Source organism: Lissotriton vulgaris, chromosome 9 (genome assembly GCF_964263255.1).
Source record: "Lissotriton vulgaris chromosome 9, aLisVul1.2, whole genome shotgun sequence".
Classification (NCBI taxonomy): Eukaryota; Metazoa; Chordata; class Amphibia; order Caudata; family Salamandridae; genus Lissotriton; species Lissotriton vulgaris.
The window spans coordinates 931,996,222-932,016,955 of record NC_141697.1 but is presented as its reverse complement, the minus strand read 5'-3'; the positions used below and the strand labels follow the sequence as shown (position 1 = coordinate 932,016,955).

General features: G+C 46.6%; 1 protein-coding gene across 2 annotated transcripts in view; it reads right to left on the bottom strand.

Moving 5' to 3' along the window:
• GMPPB (GDP-mannose pyrophosphorylase B) overlaps positions 1–20,734 on the bottom strand; it is a 284,530-nt gene that overhangs the window by 174,316 nt on the left and 89,480 nt on the right. The gene's annotated exons all lie outside the window — the stretch shown is intronic.

The following is a 20,734-nucleotide window of genomic DNA, read 5'->3' as shown; positions in this document are numbered from 1 at the left end:
TGGCCGAGATCGGCGTGCCTAGTGCTGGACCTTGAGAAAGCCTTTGATTCTGTGGAATGGCCGTACCTCAGGGCAGTGCTAGAAAAATTTAACCTGGGAGACACATACGTCGACATGGTTGGATTACTGTATCAAGGGCCCACTGTACGGGTGCGTATGGGCAGGCTACTCTCGGATGCGGTTGGAGTGCGAAGGGGAACTAGACAAGGCTGCCCCCTGTCGCCGCTCCTTTTTTCCTTTGCCATAGAGCCTCTTGCGGCGTTATTGACAACACGAGGAGAGGACTGGGGGATCCCATTAGCAGACGGATTACATGTGGTCTCGCTTTATGCTGATGACCTGCTCCTGTACGTGCGTGACCTAACCTGTGTGCCGCAATCCTTATCAGATATCTTTCAGACTTTTGAAAGCATGTCGGGACTAAAGGTCAACTGGGCCAAGTCAGGTGCATACTCCTTTAGCCCTGACACACAAGAATGCGACATCCATATCAATGGCGGGAGGCTCGCCTGGTACCCCACTACGTTTAAATATCTCGGGATACACATCTACAGGAACCCGTCTGACATAATGGAGGGAAACCGGTTGCGCGCCATCTCTTCGCTACGTGCACAGATAGCTTTCTGGAGGACCCTGCCCCTGAATGTGCCTAGCCGGATAGCGCTATCCAAGATGATAGTACTGCCAAGATTACTATACCACTTTGCCAACATTCCATTATACGTCCCTGCCCGAATGTTCCGTGACTTAGACAATATGAACCGGAACCTTATCTGGAACACTGGGAGACCCTGTGTTGCGTTGACAAAACTATGCGCCCACTGAGGCTGGAGGGTTGGCATTCCCCAATTTGGAACTATATTATCTGGCAACACAGCTGCAATGGGTGCCATACAGGCTAGGTGGGAGAAATCTGGAGGATACCGCCACGGACGCCACTGTCTGGACCCACACACAAATCTGCACATTGTTCCACCCCCTGACCAAAGGGCCCTGCCCGTTACAATTGCACGTCGCGGTGGCTCGCAGATGCCTCCTGCGTAGCCTGAAATTGACTCGAGAGGTGAAGCCTTATGCTCCGGCGCTCCCCCTGCTGGGCACTCCCAGGCTGGGTGGAGTGGCAACGCCGGCTATACTGGAGAGATGGACGGAGCCCGGTGTGGAAACCATGGGAGATCTTTATGTAGATGGAGCCCTGCTTCCTTTTGGAGAACTGACAGAGAGCACGGGCCTACCGGCCGGACAATTTCTCCTACATGCATCAATATTGCGATGTATACAGACTCCTGGAGAGACATACATGAGGAGTTACAAATGCATCATCTCATACAGTACCTACATGTCATGGGTAACGGCTCCCATATTATCCACTGGCTAGCACAGGCCCTCCTCGTACACACACAACGCTCCACACAGCCATTGCAAGATAAATGGGCGACGTCCCGAGGGGGGGATGGACGGACAAGGAGTGGGCAATGGTGTTGGCTAGCCCTGTACACATCCCGCGCAACTCCCGTTTCAAAATTATACAATTTTATATCCTGCATCAAGCATATCTATCACCGGATAAGATTAACAAATATTTCTCAACCACCACTGCTGGTTGCCCCCGATGTTCTTTGGTTGGTGCGGACATTTTACATATGCTCTGGAACTGCCCCACCCTTGTCACATATTGGAATGTGGGGACGACCCTATTAACACAAAGCGCTGGCGCGGGTCTCCCACACACATGGGAAGCCTGCATCCTGGGGTTGTATAAGAGAACTAAATTGAATAAAGTGCCAGCTAGATTCTGGGACCTAGGACTTATCACTGCCAAACGCATGCTCACCAAACGTTGGAAAAAGGGTGAACCCCCACACGCTAAATACTGGTGCACTTCCTTCACTAACTGGGAGAGAGCTGAAAGCATCACACTACACCGAGAGGAAACAGCAGGCTTGAGGAAGTTCCCAATTGCACAACTCTGGGATGATACACTGAGATCCTTCCAACAGGCAAGCTTGGATCAGGGAATCACTTAGCTGTGACCATACCTAGGATGGCCCTAGTCGACAGGCGCACTGGAGTGCCCGGTTCCTGCCCCGCCGATGCCTCACTGGAGGTAACACACGAGAAACGGCGTATACCTATACAATGAGACACTGCTGTGAAGCTAAGTCATGTTATCTCCCTGGTACCTGCATACCCCCAGCGTTAGCACCTTAGCACCTACTAGACATGGATAGATCGGCCTCCCCCCCGCCCAATAGAGCGGAGCACACATCATACGGAACACCTGACACTCGTCATATTGAACTCGGGCACGTGCCCTCACGGCTGCACACTGACTCACCTCAAGACACTACAGTTCTATTGACACTACTTGTTCCCCCCCCTATTATTTCCATCTCCTTCAGCCATCACCTCGTGATGCTAGAGACCCTATCCCTCTTCCCTGTTTTGTCCTGTTTAGTTTTTTGTCCCCAACGGTTTCGTTCGGATGTTACGGTGGTTGTTTCCACTGACATATTTGCTGAAATATTGGGTATGTTGCATTGGTGGATGGTATACGTCTGATATTCGGTACTCCTGTTTACACATCACATCTGATGCTACATCACACACTGTCTATTGGGAAATATGTGAATACAAGACAGAGCCACTAGAACAAGCCACCTCCCACTGAACCTTACCTCACAACACCCTAAGGCTGCATCGCTCTGAATACAGAGTGTCTTCACACCCGTTGCAGCCCTACCGCCTATCTATATTGTCCTAGCATTTCTGCTACACGAACAGGTATGCACAATGATTGTTTTGCTTGGCGCTGTCGTTGTACTGTATTGCTGTACCATTATCATGCAATTTATGTGACTTATTCCCTTTTCGGCACTGCATATCTGTGTATTGATTGTTTGAATACATGAACCGATAAAATATAATCCAAAAAAAAACCCGGACACATATGCAGAAAAGACACAAAGGCAACACACTACAAAAGGCCTCAACAGGAATGCTTGTTCGCCCCAGCGCTGTTCACCCTCTTCCTGACGTGGTCGGGCAGAAATGGCTGCCGCAAAGCTCCGAAATTATCGGAATCGGGCGCGTGTTTTTTGGTGAGTGACCGATGACGTCACAGATAGAAAGAACCTAAAAAACAACGCCCCCGAATCCAAAAAAGACCGGGCTTAAAGGGAGTGACGCCCCTCTCCTCCAATGGCTGGCCAGCATTTACGAGGCCAGCCCATGGAAAAGAGGGGCGGGTTCAAGACCCCTACACTAAGAAACATAAAACCTCGACCTAAAAAACGGCCAAAGCAAAGTCTATTTAGGTTTCCGATGAAGCTATACATGTTGAATTTACCTTTGTGCAATAATTTAGTAGAGGCAATATTTCTCACCGTGGGAGGCAAGTCTAACTTATTCAATAGCTACATGGCACTCCTAGTATCACACAAGTATACAACCTACTCATGAAACCCTTCACAAGTATAAAGCCTAAGGAACTGCATGAGCACAAAAGATCAAAAAGGTAGCATTACTCAATGGCTCAAGATACTGCTATACCAACGACAGAAAAATAAAAAGCAGTTTTCTGTTTCCAATGTGGAATTGTGGCATTCACACACACCCTTCACTACTGCGAGCATCACATAATCCATTGGCTGCCCTATATCACAACAGATCTCGAAGTCTAAATCGGGCATAAAGCAACACGTCAATTCAAAAAAGGTAATAGCTGTTGAGCTCTAAGAAAGGACTATCAATTTCCAGTAAAAGATCATCGGTCTTGTCCATCAAGATTCCACAGAAATTATCTCCTCTTTGTCTGGGAGAAAAAATAGCACTAGCTATTAAAGATTTATAAATACCTAGTCCTGAATATCCCCAGTTTCATGATCAGCTGCGGGGTCAGACTCGGGGATGGCTGGGGACAATGAGGAGATTTCAACTGAGGGGTACTCATTGTAACAGTCTCAGAGGATGAAAGGTTGAGCCAGGGATGTCTGCGTTTTACACTTTTAACTGACAGCCTACGCTGTGATCCACTGAGTGGTTGGTAACCCAGTGATACGTCTACCCTCATTCGGAGGGCGCGGACCCCACTCTTTTATAGGAAACAAGCCTCTAGTCCTTTCATGTGTGGCCCCTGGAAACATGAATCTACTCTAATGCACGTGACTGGAAGTATTAACAACACGTATTTATTTGTAAGCGCACGTTGACCCAGAAGGGTATCTTGGCGCTGAATAACAGATATTCATTTCACCCAACTCAATTGTACTCATGTTATCGACCTCAGTAGGAGGAAAGGCTGAGTGCACTCGCTGGGATTTGACCCAGTGGCCAGGTGGCAAAAGACAGGCCCCTACAGTGGACCTATTAGTCCACTAAGCCGCCGGAAGTATTAGCTACCCATAGAAGTCACAGATGTGAAAGGTCAGCAGCTATACAGAGGCAGATGAAGAGAGAGTCACTGCAATCCAGCTTCTTTCTCCCATCTTATGTATTTGCTAAAACGCAGAACTAACACCAAGGAAACGCTGAAGGGAGTGGCTAACAATATTTTTAGCTTCAGTGGACAGGTGGCTACTCATTTTCATCGAAGGCTGCATAACTTTGAAGCAACAGCTTCTCACAAAACATCAGAATAATGCAGCATTCCCTCCTCCCAGCAAAACACCACTCTCGTTTTCTGTAGGGCACTGGCCGCCAGTGTCTCAAACTGCTGGTGCCAGGGCATGGCAGGCTCTCCACAGAGTACCATACGAATGCCACATTTAGAGGACACCCAGTGATGGCAAGGCGATAAAAATTTTGGGGGATCTCTGTGGCAAGGACAAGTCCCATGCTTTGTTTTCAAGATCTCCACGGCAAAGGCAACAGGCATGTCACATTTTCAGGACACCCACAGCAAATGTCTGACCTAAGGCAAACTTACAGCAGAGCCAATTTACATATAATAGGCTAAATTTGCATAAATTGCATGAGAGGGTCATCTGCAATCCCAGCTCCGGTTTGAAGAAAATGCTAGCCTCCCCTGGGTTAGACTCCAATCACTCCTTTATTGTATTCCAGGATTATCTGCTCTCTCCGACACCAGGACACCACCCTCACACACCCTCACTCACCCTCACACCCTCACCACCCTCACACACCTCCTCACCCTCACACACCTCCTCACCCTCACACACCCTCACCCACCCTCACACACCCTCACCCACCCTCACCCCCACCCCCTCACCCTCACACCCCTCACACACCCTCACACCCCCTCACGCACCCTCACAACCCACTCACCCTCACCCCCTCACACACCCTCACACCCCTCACCCTCACACACCTCCTCACACCCTCACACACCATCACTCACCCTCACCCACCCTCACACCCCCTCTCACCCTAACACACCCTCACACCCCCTCACCCTCAAACACACTCACCCTCACCCTCACACACACACACCCTCACACACACTCACCAGCATAGCATAACAAGATATAGCATTGCACAACAAAACATAGCATAGCATAGCATAACAAAAAAAGCATAGGATAGCAAAACAGAATAGCATAAAAAACAATGCATAGGATAGCAAAACAAAGCATAGGATAGCAAAGCAAAACAGCATAACAAAACAAAACATAGCATAACAAAACAAAACATAGCATAACAAAACAAAACATAGCATAGCAAAACAAAACATAGCATAGCAAAACACAACAAAGCATAGCATAACAAAACACAACAAACAATAGCATAGCATAACAAAACATAGCATAACAAAAGCATAGCATAACAAAAGCATAGCATAACAAAAGCATAGCATAACAAAGCATAGCAAAACAAAGCATAGCAAAACAAAGCATAGCATAGTATAACAAAACCTAGCATAACAAAACACAACACAACATAGCAGAACATAACATGAAGCATAGCATAATAAAACACAACACAACAAAACATAGCATAGCGTAACAAAACACAACATAGCATAGCATAACAAAACAAAGCTTAGCATAGCATAACAAAACATAGCACAATAAAGCATAGCATAACAAAACATAGCATAACAAAACATAGCATAACAAAACATAGCATAACAAAACATAGCATAGCAAAACAAAGCATAGCAAAACAAAGCATAGCAAAACAAAGCATAGCAAAACAAAGCATAGCAAAACAAAGCATAGCATAACAACACACAACAAAACATAGCATAGCATAACAAAGCATAGCATAGCAAAACACAACAAAACATAGCATAGCATAACAAAACACAACAAAACATAGCATAACAAAACAAAGCATAGGATAGTAAACATAGCATAGCATAACAAAACAAAGCATAGGATAGCAAAACGAAGCATAGGATAGCAAAACGAAACATAGCATAGCATAACAAAACATAGAATAGCATAACAAAACATAGCATAGCATAACAAAACATAGCATAGCATAGCATAACAAAACATAGCATAACATAACAAAATATAGCACAACAAAAGACAACACATAACATAACACAACACATAGCATAACAAAACATAGCAAAACACAACAAAACATAGCATAGCTTAACAAAACACAACAACACATAGCATAGCAAAACATAGCATACCAAACACAACAAAACATAGCATAACAAAACATAGCATAGCAAAACACAACAAAGCATAGCATAACAAAACACAACAAACAATAGCATAGCATAACAAAACATAGCATAACAAAAGCATAGAATAACAAAACCTAGCATAACAAAAGCATAGCATAATAAAACACAACAAAACAGCATAGCATAACAAAACAGCATAGCATAACAAAACAGCATAGCGTAACAAAACAGCATAGCGTAACAAAACAGCATAGCGTAACAAAACAGCATAGCGTAACAAAACAGCATAGCGTAACAAAACAGCATAGCGTAACAAAACAGCATAGCGTAACAAAACAGCATAGCGTAACAAAGCATAGCGTAACAAAGCATAGCGTAACAAAGCATAGCGTAACAAAGCATAGCGTAACAAAGCATAGCGTAACAAAGCATAGCGTAACAAAGCATAGCGTAACAAAGCATAGCGTAACAAAGCATAGCGAAACAAAGCATAGCGAAACAAAGCATAGCGAAACAAAGCAAAGCGAAACAAAGCATAGCGAAACAAAGCAGAGCGAAACAAAGCATAGCGTAACAAAGCATAGCGTAACAAAGCATAGCGTAACAAAGCATAGCGTAACAAAGCATAGCGTAACAAAGCATAGCGTAACAAAGCATAGCGTAACAGCACAGCATAACAAAACATAGCATAGCACAACATAACAAAACATAGCATAACAAAAGATAGCATAGCATAACAAAACATAGCATAGCATAAGAAAACATAGCATAGCATAACAAAACAAAACATAGCATAGCATAGCATAACAAAACATAGCATAGCATAACAAAACATAACAAAACATAGCATAGCATAGCATAACAAAACATAGCATAACAAAACATAGCATAGCATAACAAAACATAGCATAGCATAACAAAACATAGCATAACAAAACATAGCATAGCATAACAAATCAAAGCATAGGATAGCAAAACACAGCATAACAAAACAAAACATAGGATAGCAAAACAAAACATAGCATTTCATACAGCATCACTCCGCACCACCACAGCATCACTCAGGGGCACCACAACATCACTATGCGATACCACAGCATCACTGAACGCCACAGCATCACTCGTTCGCCATCACAACATCACTCAGCGCCACCTGAGCATCAATCTGTGCAACCATTCAACAACACATGGTTCACATATGTTCTCTCAATGTTTCAGGCTTTATTACAAATGTAACAAAAAGATGTTAATATTTCAATTCTGTTCTTGGATTTTCGTCAAAATAAAATACACTGAACATAATCTTCACAAAAGTTATTTACAAAACTTTAAGCTATTGCCATTATAAATTACAATAACTTTCATTTAAGTAATAATTATTGAAAAAAATGTAAAAGCCATTGTTATTTGTAATATCAATGCATGTAAGTCACGTAAATACAACACATATTCCATTACAAATGCTATATGTGTCACATTTGCGAAAGTTATAACTATTGGCATTGTAAATGTCAAAGCTATTAATTTCGCTATTTTCAAAAACAAAACATAAATAAAAAATGTGTTGTTTACAATACCAATAACTCAAACTTTCCTAATGCGAGACCTATTGCATTGCAAATGCTTGTTTCGAGGTGGGCACCAGAAGAATTCAGGAACATTGTGCCTTCTGATAAACCTTATCGTCTTTTTAAAGTGGCCCAGGAAGTAATTTGTATAATTGGGTCAACATATGTTTGTGAAAGTTTGTTTTCCACAATGGGAGAGTTGAAGAGTAACCTCAGAAACAAGCTTACAGATATGCATCTGGATCAGCTCTTGAGGCTTGCAGTTTCAGACATAGGACCAGATTACAGGACACTAACAGGAGACATGGGGCTAGATGTAGGTAAAAAGTATTTACCGATTCGTAAATACCGAATTTTACCGATTCAGTATTTACAAATCTGTAAATGCTATGTAGGTATTTTTGCCGAATTATTTACCGAATCTTTAGAATTTGGTAATTACCGAATCGGTATTTACCGATTCGGTAATTGCCATTGATTCCTATGGGCCTTGAAGCCCATGGGAATCAATGGCAAATACTGATTCGGTAATTACTGAATCGGTACAATTACCGAATTGACAAGGGGGACAGGCTGTCACTTTGACACCATGTTGCGCCCCTGTTTCTGGCTTGTGTGCCATGTGGCACACATACATGCCCTTAGGACATGTATGTGTGCCACATGGCACAGGTGTAAATGCACATATTTTCATTTACATGGGAATTCGGTATTTACCACCAATTAATCGTTGGTGGTAAATACCGAATCCTTGAAGCCCTGTAGCACTGGTTAGAGTGCTACCTACACCGTCGCAGAGGAAAATTAACACTAAAGGTATATAGCGCTTTTGCCACTTATATTCATCAAGGCGCGTGGGACTAATAACCTGCTGTGATTGAAGATGGCCAAGCGTAAAACCATGGAAGGAGGGGGGGTGGCTATTGAGACAGCGAAACACCAAAAACGTTGCACGAAGAAAAAAGCAAAGGCACCACCCAAGGCACCACCCAAGCATGCTGCGATGAACTACCTCATGGATAAAATTGACACTATAATTGACGATTGCCAGGATATTCTATCTGTTGATCTGGGTCCCTTAGAAACTATAGAGCAGGCCAAGGAGGTAGGGGGTCCAAAGCCTAATCCAACTGAGGTTGCTGATCCAACTTTTTCAATCCCCGAAATGTTCCGGGTTAGTGCCAAACCAAAGCTGGCTTCCTTGAAACAGCTTGGGGAAGATGGTCGTCTAACAGGAGAAAGGGTAAATGCTCTCCCTAGTGTTATATGTGTGGAAAACCCCCCGGCCACTCTTGCAATAGGTAATGATCCAATACTACGCTCTAATAGGTTTCGAGTACTGGCAGAGGTACAGCAGGAGTCGGAAAGGGAAACTCCTAATAGTAGTACTGTCAGCTCGTCTCCATCAGGCATAATTGATGTTTGGGATCATCTAAACCCAAGAGAAAACCCGGGAACTATTAGTGAGCTGGTTAATCTAGTCTCACTACTTAGGGACGAGATAGAGGATATGAAAAAATTAATTATCAATCTAGCTGCAGCTTCAAATGCCAATCGGGGTGCCCCTTGGACTCAGGCAGGGGTTTCACACAAGACATCTACAGCTTATCCAATTAAACCCCCACAGGGTACCCTCCCAACAGCAGGGAAAAATGTTGCTACAAGTAGTAAGATACATCGGGTTACCCATGTAGAGGGGGGAGCGATTACCTTAAGCATGACCTCTGTCTCCACTAATAAAAGGCTAGAACGCCCCGTGATTGAAACTAAGGCTGTAAATGAGTCTAGTGTTAGCACCCAGAGGTCACAGAGGGGCTGTAATGGGGGAGGGGGGGGGGAGGGGTGGAAGAGGTTTTGCCGGGTCTGCCTTACGCAAAGAGCCAGGAACGCTGGCAGGGGCTCAGTACTATGGTATTACATCAAGCTCCAAAGGGCCATCAACTTATAGCCCAGCGCCCACTAGGAACCAAGTACCTACGAAGGGTAACTTTGCCACAAACACTGTATACATGACTAATGTGCCCAAATATCAAGCATCACCTAATGGTCCAAGAGAAGGGGTAGACTCCCTGACAAACAAGGCCATTCATTGGCTACGGCATGTCAGAGGGTGTCTATCTGTTATTAGGGAGGACATAGAGCAAGGAGAATGAGCCACCCTGGGGCTACGCATGATACCATTGAATTAACTTTGTCTTCTGACAATCTAGCTGAGAACTTATTCATGCTATAATTTAGATCAAGCCCCTCAACCCACTCGGGCATACAGCTGAGGAAAATGCCCCCCCTTCCATTTTCACTCACCGCAGCTATGTCTGCAAGGGACAATAGGCATGGGTCCGACAGGTCCGGGCTTAACTCCATTGATTGACTACCCAAAGGGGGGTTGGGCGATAGGTTTACAGAGCAACAAGGGCCTAGAGGTAGCGAGCATCGATTGTCTTATAGTATGGTAGAGGGGGCTGGCCATTTAGGTTTGATAGGTTTTCCCCCAGTAGAGGTGGAAGTAACTAGTGAGGAGGGTGGGACGGGTTCTGGTGCCACAGGGGCAGTGGGAGGCCAAGGTTCTTCAAGTATATATGGCCAAAGGGCATAGCCTTTAGCCCCCCCAGGCCCGTGGAGGCAATCTAGTAGGCCTGGGGGGGGGGGGGGAGAATAGTCTCCTGAAATTTAGCTGGATTGGGCTCTAAAATGCACTCCCCAGAATGGGTTTCTTTTATAAATGGCTTTGATCTTTGCATCTTCCAGGAGATGTGGGCCTGCAAGCCCTTGCTCCTCTTGGGTTTCTTGAATTTTTTATACCAGCAGACAAGGGCCCCAAGGGCTGGCCGAAAGGGGCTTTAACTATCTGGCCACGGCAGACACTCTTCGATAGAGTAGTAGAGCTCCCAACCGGTAACAATGACATCCAGTTGATTAGGATAAGCATGGTTCTGGGGGGACTCCCTAGACATCTACAATTTGTATGTAAGAGGGTCAGATGGAAGGAAATCCCAGGTTTTGGCATCCCTCGATCACCTGATTGGTGCCCAGCCAAGTGAGAATAATATACTTATTGCTGGGGACTTGAACATGACCTTTGAGCCTCTTTCTAAAGGCGATTGGCAGTCTGGGGAGGACGTAGACTCCGAGTGGGGGATCCCTAAATTTGACTTAAAACCTGTAAGTAGATGGTCAACAGGCATAATTCAGATGAATGCTATATGCAGCGAAAGGGGGCTCAGAGCTTTGAATGGAAGAACAGCGAGCGACAGCCAAGGGGCCAATACTTTTGATAATGGTCGCTCGCAAAGCAGGATCGAATATGACATCTGTAATCTGGCAATTTGGCACTTGATGAGTGACATGAAGGTGGTTAGTAGACAGGAGAGTGATCACAACCCCCTATATATTGTTCATCTGCTATGGGGGGGGGGGATCCAGAGGGGCAAAATAATGCAGAAAATAATGTTGAAGAAGCTGTAGTGGAGATTGTTCCTACGAATGACATGAGGAGGGTTAAGTGGTCCCAAATTGTGACGAATAGCGAGGTCCTAGAAAGTATTAGCAGAAACTTGGACAGTACTATTGCCGATATGGAAGCCATAATGAGGATGGGAATTGGGAACAGAACTGGTCTGGAAATAATCACCAATTTGCACTGTGAGTTTTTTGACACTACAAGACATCTTCACACCCCATAGGCAAGAACTATCGCCCACAAAACATGGGGTGGTATAATGCGGCTTGCAAGATGGCTAGAACCTCGTTGGGAACGGCTATTAAAAATAGAGATCCAATAGCCGTTAGGGAATTACAAGGCTAGTATATCTATGGCCAAGAAGCAATGGGATGAACAGCACTGGCAAGATCTTAAAGCTGCCAGCGCTGCTAAAGATTCCAGATTATTCTGGAATATTGTTAAGTGGGGGAATGGAGGTCTCCCCGAATCACCGTCAAACTATGTCTCCCAGAGCAGTTGGCTAGATTATTTTGGGCCCCAATACAGGTGCCGGCCCGAGAATAAGACCAGGGAGTCTGTAGCCACTGCTATATTTGCCGTCCCTCCTTTCAATAACGTTGATGTAGCAGAGGCTCTGGACTCAGTTGCCAGGGGGAAGGCACCTGGACCTGATGGCTAATGCGGTGGCATTGGGGGCTCCAGTACCAAAAGTTTTGGAAAGGGACTGTAATAATCCCTGTGTATAAGAAAGGTGACAAGACACTACCAGGGAACTACAAGCCCATAAGCCTAATAGACACAGTGCAAAAGGTGATAGGTAAAATGACCCTAGCGAAAATCATGGTCTGGGTAGAAGAAAATAATATCTTGTCTCCTTATCAAGCTGGCTTTCGCAAGCTAACCAGTACCACAGACCAGATATTTCGGTTTACGTTGCTCCATTGGAAGGTAGTGCAGCTGGGGAAGGGCAGCCTCTATGCTGCTTTTATCGACCTTCGAGCAGCCGTCGACCTAGTCCCCCGATCCCTGCTATGGAAAGTGTTAGCCAAGATGGGAATGCCGCTGGAAATTCTATCACTAGCGATGAGACTACACGAGTCAAATTACGCTAAAATCCAGTTGGGGAGGCATGGGCAAGTTACAGCTGAATTTCAAGTAGAGCGGGGTGTACGCCAAGGCTGCGCCATGGCCCCTACGCTCTTTTCATTGTATATTAATGGTGTAGTGGAGCGCATGTTGTCTGGTTCTGTAGACGCTCCCACTCTGGATGGAGTGAAAATGCCAATTTTATTATTTGCAGATGACACGCTCATATCTAAAATCCCTAGTGGTCTACAGTATGCTTTGGAGATTTTTGAGGTTTTTTGTGTCGATCGTGGGCTTTAATCCCCATGCTAGCTTCAAAGGGAATTTCTTTATGGATGGCCAAAAGGTGGAAATGGTCTCGGATTTTGTTTACCTGGGAATCCACATAGCAAAGGGAGTAAAATGGGGGAAGCACACAGAAATGGCGGCCCTTAAACTCCGTAAAAACGCGGGGGCCATAAGTGCTGAACACAAAAAATCTTTGACTAAACCAATCTTGCCAGCACTCCAGGTATATGAGGCTAAAGCTCTTGGCGCTGCGCTTTACGGCGCCGAGTTATGGGGCTATGACAACTTGGCCCCATTAACGCTTGCCGAAAACAGATTCCTGCGAAACCGTATTGGCCTCCCTAAAGGTACACCCATGAAGCCACTGCGCTATGACTTGGGCAGGAAAGCCATATCTGATGTGGCTAGGTTACGACCTATTTTATATTGGCGGCGCATTTGGGTTACCCCCGAACTTGCGCATTATGCGAGGGGTTCCTGGATGTAATCAAAATTGACAAATTCCATAAGTTAGGCTGGCTAAAGGACTGGTGTAGATCACTGGAAAAAATGGGCATGCAGGGGTTATGGGAGAACCCAGAGCTGGCCCAATTCCCGACTAAAGGCACCATAAAAACAAGGTATTGGGAAATGGTAGCACACCAAAACTGGAATGATGCAGATCCCACCTCCCTAGAAGGTCGCTTCTTGGAAGCGAAGGTCTCCCTGTCCCTGGAGCCCTATTGGGACATTATAGCTAGGCCACAGGATAGGAAACTCTATTTCCAGCTTAGAGTGGGGTCGCTCGCAACTAGATCGCTAACAGGAAGATGGGCAGAAGCTAATTCTATTGTTTGTCCAGCTTGTAATAATGGCATTGAGTCCATTGCCCACCTTCTTTTTGTTTGCGGGGCATATTCAACTCCCCGACGTGTCTGGTTAAGGGCGATGTGCAAACTGCTTGGTACGAGAGAGAGCAAGGTGGCTCTAAGAATAATTTGCACCAGCTCTCTGCCAGTCATACCTGTGGCGGTTGCCAAATTTTTGGGATGGGCATGGGCTATTAGAAGGAAATTTCTATCCTGAGAGTAAGTCAGTTGAGATCAAGTCATGATTTCTAGGTCTTGCCGCTAGCTACAAGGAATGCCTTGATTATGTATGATGGGTCTTTATTGGTCTTATTACTATATAAATTTGAAGTTTTATTGATGTTTTATTGATGGTCTTTTAAATACTAGCAAAGCCAAAATGCTTTATTCTTTTTAACTTCTAATATGCAATTATTGTTCCTTTTTTGTAAAATGGATGAAAAGGAAATGTTTTGGAGTTTGTAAATATATCTTATACTTTTTATCACGAATCAAAAAAGTTTTAAATGTATTACGCTTTTATGAGTTTTTATCTCGAATAAAGCAAATTTGATTTGATTTGATTTTGCTACCTACATCACAAATGATGATGATTCGGTATTTTTACTGATTCTGTAATTTTACCGAATCGGTACAGATTCGGTAAAATTACAGAATCGGTAAAAATATGCCTCCTACATAGGGAAAGGCTTTTATCGGTCGGTACCGACCGGTAAAAGCCCACCTACATCTAGCCCATGAAGAGTAAAATAAGTTCCTAGTATATCTACCTTTAATTTGCCTATTTCTCTGAATTAGTTAAACCGGTGCTGCATTGGGCCTGTGCTAAACATCCGGTTAATGAGGATGATCATGTAATGACTCATAAGATTGCTATGCTCGGATAATAAAAATGCATTATGAAAATGTCAATGGAATGAGTTTTTAAAGCGTGCATATATCTGAAAAGTCATGCTGTTGTTTAAAAAGCTCCTCCTTGCAACTACAAAACTACACCTGCTTTTGAAATACAGCATTGTCTAGTAATGTTTTGAAAAGGTGATTTTCTTTTTACTCTAGTAGCCCCATCCCCACCCGTAGGCCCATCGGTGCGGACCTCGGCAAAAAAACAGACTGTATTATTGGCCCCCGTGAAAAGGTTTGAGAGTACTCATGGGCTAGGCACTGTGAATACAGAAAGTTTGCATTGAAACAAGAGTAAGCAAGAAAGGCAATAAGTTGGACCCAATTGAAAATAACACTCCTGACTCTCCTGCACCCTTAAACCTTGCATATCCAAGAACAACAAGGGCAAAGTGGAAGCGAGGGACATATGGTTGCATTACAAATCTCTCTGAAAGAGAACTGGAAGCTCAAAGCGGCACAGAAAGGGTACAATGTTAGAGTAACTCAAAACACTGAAAATTGCAACAGAAATAAAACAGAAGTTGAGCAAAGGGAATATTGTTTTGGTCTAAGGCAGCCTATCTCAAAAGGAAGAATGGAAAATCCGCACCAATGGGTAGAGGACTAATAAAAGTCTGAAATACAGAGGGAAAATATCCTACACAAGCATCATGAGAATATGCACCTTGGAATAGCGTGTCAGAAAGATTTGAAAATTAAGAAAAATCCCAAGTCCAAGAATAGTGTAACAAACATAGTTATACTTTAGGATGAGCAGGACTACGGAATTTAAATTGAAAACTTCATCTCCTCAAATAATTTATAAAACGAAAATCTTGCAATAAAATTAATTGTTGAACTGCCAGGGTTGTGATACCCACTGATCGCAACAAGCACCAACAAGGATTAAGTGAAACTTGGATTCTATGCAGAAGTGCTACAACTGACATAAATACAAGGCAGCTTAACCCAGAAGTACCACACAAACTAGCAACAACAAGCCAAAAAGTATTAAAGTCCACAGCAAAGAAAAAGCATTAGGTGCAAAGACACAGTTCTAAAGAGAGACATTTTGGATGGATTGTTACAAAGGAAATAATTCAAATGGTATGATGGGCTTACTTGTCTAGTGTTTGATGAACAATACAGAATAGTTCAAGTTTACCAAGTGCTAATGTGGTGCCTGAATATGGCGTGCCCTGACTGCCAGGCCATGGCGCCGAAGACTTTGCGGGAGCGGTCCCGAAAGTTGCTGGAAGTCCGGCAGTCGGCTCCACGCCACTCAAGGTCCCGGTTCCATAGGAGGTCGAGGGACCGGTCGCGGAGCCGTCACCATCATTCCTCTGTATCTAAGTCTTCGCACTCGGGGTCAGGTAAGTCGAAGCATTCCAAGAAGTCGAAGAAGCGTCGTCACTCTTCGACTTCCTCTGGCCAGTCACGCCCCTACTGCTCCGGCGGAGCCTGCAACGTCGCCACCGGCCTACCCACCCTCTCCGGGTCTGTCGGCTATGCCTGCACACGTGCAAGAGTTTCTTGCTGCCATGGCGAGACTCTTTTGGCCGTCTGGCCCCACCGTTCCGCCATCGTCCCCGGTTTCAGCCCTACACCGGAATTGCGTCGCTCGCCGCTGATGAGGCCTTTCTACCCCCAAGTCCATCCTCTTTATTTTCAGCCTGTTTCACAGACTTCGGAGGAAGGGGAGAACTGGGAGGGGTCGGAGGACCCTCTCACACAACAGTATGGTTATGACCTGGACTGGGCAGAGGATTTGGGGGATGCTAGTGGTCTAGACACCTCGCCTCACCTTGGCATGCTGTGTCCTCCTTCCGTGGCTACGGAGAAGGGAGCAAGTTACGCAGTGGTGTTGCGTAGGGCGACCGAGGCTCTCCACCTCGAACTCCCTACAGGGACCGTCAGGACTAACTTCCTGACAAAAGTGTTTCAGCAAGCAACAACCTCTTCAGAGCCCTTGCTGCCTTTTAATGATGCACTGTCTGTCGTTCTTTTGGGCACTTGGTCCAGGCCCAACACAGGGGCTCCTGTGGACATGAACATGGCCCGATGCCATCGCCCGGCTCGGGCTACCCCCTCTTTCTTTCCCAACACCTCAACCCTGAGAGCTTGGCTGTCCAAGACTCTGCTTCCCAGAGCGCATTCCCTTCCGCATCTCCGGATAGGGAATCCAAGAAGCTGGAGCAGCTTGGTAAAAAGCCGTTTTCATATGCCAGCTTAGGGCTGCGGTCGGTGAACACTGCATGCCTTTTGGGCTGTTACTCCCACTCTGTGTAGGACACGGTTGCGCAGGTGCTGTCCAACTGTCTGGAGGAGGCCCAGACAGTACTTTCCCAAGCTATTGCAGCTGGGAAAGACGCAGCTAAGTTCACCATTGGTTGTGGACTTGATACCTCAGACTCGCTAGGCAGGGCGATTTCCACGAAGGTGGCACTTCGGCGTCACGCCTGGTTGAGGACAACTGGCTTCTCGGGGGATGTTAAGAACACTTTGATGGACATGCCCTTTGATGGCATTCGCCTTTTTGGCAATAAAGTAGATATTGGGTTGGAGCGCTTTAAGGACTCACAGGCTACGGCCAAGTCCTTGGGCCTGTCGGCCACTCGGCCTCCTCTGCCTTCTGCTTTCCGCTCCTTTCGTGGCCACTGCAGGGGTGCCCCAACACGTTCATTCCAGAGCCACAGGCCTGCGGGGCAACAACCTCAGCGCGGACGTGGGAACCGCGGGGCGGTTCTGAGGGCCAGCGGATGGGTCAGTCCACCTCCACCCCCGCAGCATCCACTTCAAAGTCTTCCTAGTCCCAACTTTCAGGCCCATCAAACGCCAGTTGGCAGCAGAATGCGGCATCATCTCCCCCGCTGGCGCAACATCACCTCGGACAGGTGGGTGCTGCAAATAGTCCGAGGGGCTACTCCCTCCCCTTGGAGACTACCCCTCCAGCCATGCCACCTCAGTACCACCGCATGTCGGGGGACCATCTTGCGCTTCTTCTGCAGGAAGTCACGGCCCTCTTGGCCAAGGGGGCCATCGAGTGCGTTCCTGGGCCAGAAGTAGGTTGTGGTTGCTATTCATACTACTTTTTGGTCCCCAAGAAGGACAAGGGTCTGCGTCCTATCTTGGACCTCAGGCACGTCAACAGCTTCCTCCAGAAGGAGAAATTCAAGATGTTGATGCTAGCTCAGGTCTTGTCTGCTCTGGAACCTGGAGACTGGATGGTAGCGCTAGATTTGCAGGATACATATATACACATCACCATCCTGCCGGCCCATCGGCATTACCGGCGATTCACGATAGGCCACAAGCATTTTCAGTTTACCGTGCTCCCTTTCGGCCTTACCAGCGCCCCTCTGATGTTAACGAAAGTGATGGCGGTGGGCGCAGCTCATCTGCACAGATCAGGGGTTCCAGTCTTTCCCAATCTCGAAGACTGATTGTTGAAGTGGGCTCGCCCCAGGCAGTCGTCTTCCACCTCCAGACTACGGCCGACCTCCTGCATTTGCTGGGGTTCTCCATCAACGTGCCGAAGTCGCACCCGATTCCTTCTCAGAAGCACCTCTTCATCGGAGCGGTTCTGAACTCGGCGCAGTTTCCGGTTTATCCTCCCGAGCAGCAAGTCCGAGATATTCAGGCTATGATTTCGATCTTTCAGCCTCCATCACAGGTTTTGGTTAGGATGACCCTCCGGCTACTGGGCCTGATGGCCTCCTGCCTACAGCTAGTGGATCATGCCAGATGGCATAGGTGGTCTCTGCACTGGGACCTAAAGTTCCAGTGGGCAAAACATCAGGGCATCCTGTCCGATCACGTCCAGATCTCAGAGGGCACTGCACGACAATTGCAGTGGTGGCTAACAAATCGCGATTGGGTCAATGGCAGATCCCTCTCCCTTCCCCAACCGGAACACACAGTTGTGACGGATGCGTCCCTTCTGGGATGGGGCAGCCACATGGGCGAGGTGGAGATCAGAGGCCTCTGGTCTCCGGCGGAGTCCCGGCTCCATATCAACCGTCTGGAGCTTCGGGCGATCCGGCTTGCACTGAAGGCATTCCTTCCCTCTTTCGTGGGGAGAGTAGTGCAGGTGTTCACAGACAACACAACTGCCATGTAGTACTGCAACAAACAGGGCGGGTGGGGTAGTGAACCCTATGTCAGGAGGCTCTGCACCCCTGGACATGGCTGGAACATCAGAGCATTTCCCTGGTGGTTCAACACCTGGCAGGTTCTCTGAACGCTAGGGCGGACGAACTCAGCCGCCGGCGCATGATGGATAACGAATGGCGTCTGAACTCGGATGTGGCGCAAGGTCTCTTTCAGCAGTGGGGAGAGCCTTGATTACATCTATTCGCCAACTAAAAGAACGCGCAATGTCATCTGTTCTGCGCATTGCAATTTCCAAGGTGGCACTCGCTAGGCAACTCTTTTCGTCGCAAGTGGAGTTGTGGTCTACTATACGCCTTTCCACCTATACCACTTCTACCCAGAGTGCTGAAGATCAAGTGTGACCGTGACCGGGCCCAAGTCATTCTTGTGGCTCCGGACTGGGCTCGAAGAGTACGGTATCCCAAGCTACTCAGCATGGCGATCGATCCCCCGCTTCAACTGCCTCTTCGGGAGGATCTTCTGTCGCAGCAGACGGGGCGGGTCCTCCACCTGAACCTGTCCAGCCTCCACCTCCTTGCGTGGAGATTGAGGGGCGGTAGTTGAAGTCTTTTGGCCTGCCTCCCGAAGTTTGTGATGTTATTTTGGCGGCCGGGCGGCCTTCCACTAAAACGGTATACGCCTGCAGGTGGAATAAATTTGTGGCATGGTGCAAAGCAAAGGCTGTAGATCCCCTTTCTGCCCCTTTTTCAGAGGTTCTTTTATTTCTCATTTCTTTGGCCCAGCAGGGCTCTGCTCTTGGCACTGTCAAGGGCTATCTCACTGCCACTTTAGCTTTTTTACGGCTTCCAGATCAGCCTTTCCTTTTCAAGTCCCCTGTTGTAAATAGATTCTTAAAAGGCATTACTCATCTTTTCCCTCCTGTTCCATTAATAATGCCTCAATGGGACTTGAACCTCGTTCTGACATATCTGATGTGTGCTCCCTTTGAGCCACTTCACAACTGTCATTTTCGTCTTCTCACTTTAAAGACTGCTTTCCTGGTTGCCATCACCTCTACCAGAAGAGTGAGCGAGCTCCAGGCTCTTTCTTCTACACCTCCTTTTCTTTAAGTCCATCCGGACAAAGTTGTTCTAAGGACTCGTCCATCTTTTCTGCCAAAGGTTGTCACTGCCTTTCACATCGGGCAGACCATCACTTTGCCCATCTTCTTTCCGCCTCCGCATCCCTCAAAAGAGGAAGAGAGGCTCCACGTCTGGACCCAAAACGTGCGCTCCCGGTCTATCGGAAGCGCACACAACAGTTCCGGGTGGATGACCAGCTCTTTGTTGGCTACGTGGGCGCCAAGAAAGGTTGGGCCGTGCACAAGCGGACCATTTCTCAATGGGTCATTCTGTGCATTAAGGCTGGTTATTCTTGGTCTAAAAAGGAGCCTCCGGTGGGGCTAAGCGCCCATTCTACCAGGACAACGGCAGCCACTACTGCTTTGGGACGAGGAGTCCCCTTGCATGATATCTGTCAGGCTGCTACGTGGGCCTCGCTGCACACGTTTACCAAGCATGACTGCCTGGACAGCCAAGTCCGGAGAGACTGCTTCTTTGGCCATTCTCTTCGCCAGGACTTTCTGGTGTGATCTTGGTTCGCAGACTCACCGCCGGGGTTGGTATTGCTGGGGTATCTATTCTAAGGTAAGAAATCTAGCACTACGTCTTTCTTTCAGATGCACAAGTTAATTACCTTTGATAACGATATATCTGTAAGAAACATTAGTAGTGATAGATTCCTTACTGCCCCACCAATCCTCCCTGTTCTGCGAACTGATTTATAGGGTTAAGGTATCCCTTTCAGGACCCTAGTTTCATGGCACCAGTGGTCAGTTTCTTGCATGGCTCTGCGTTCCTGG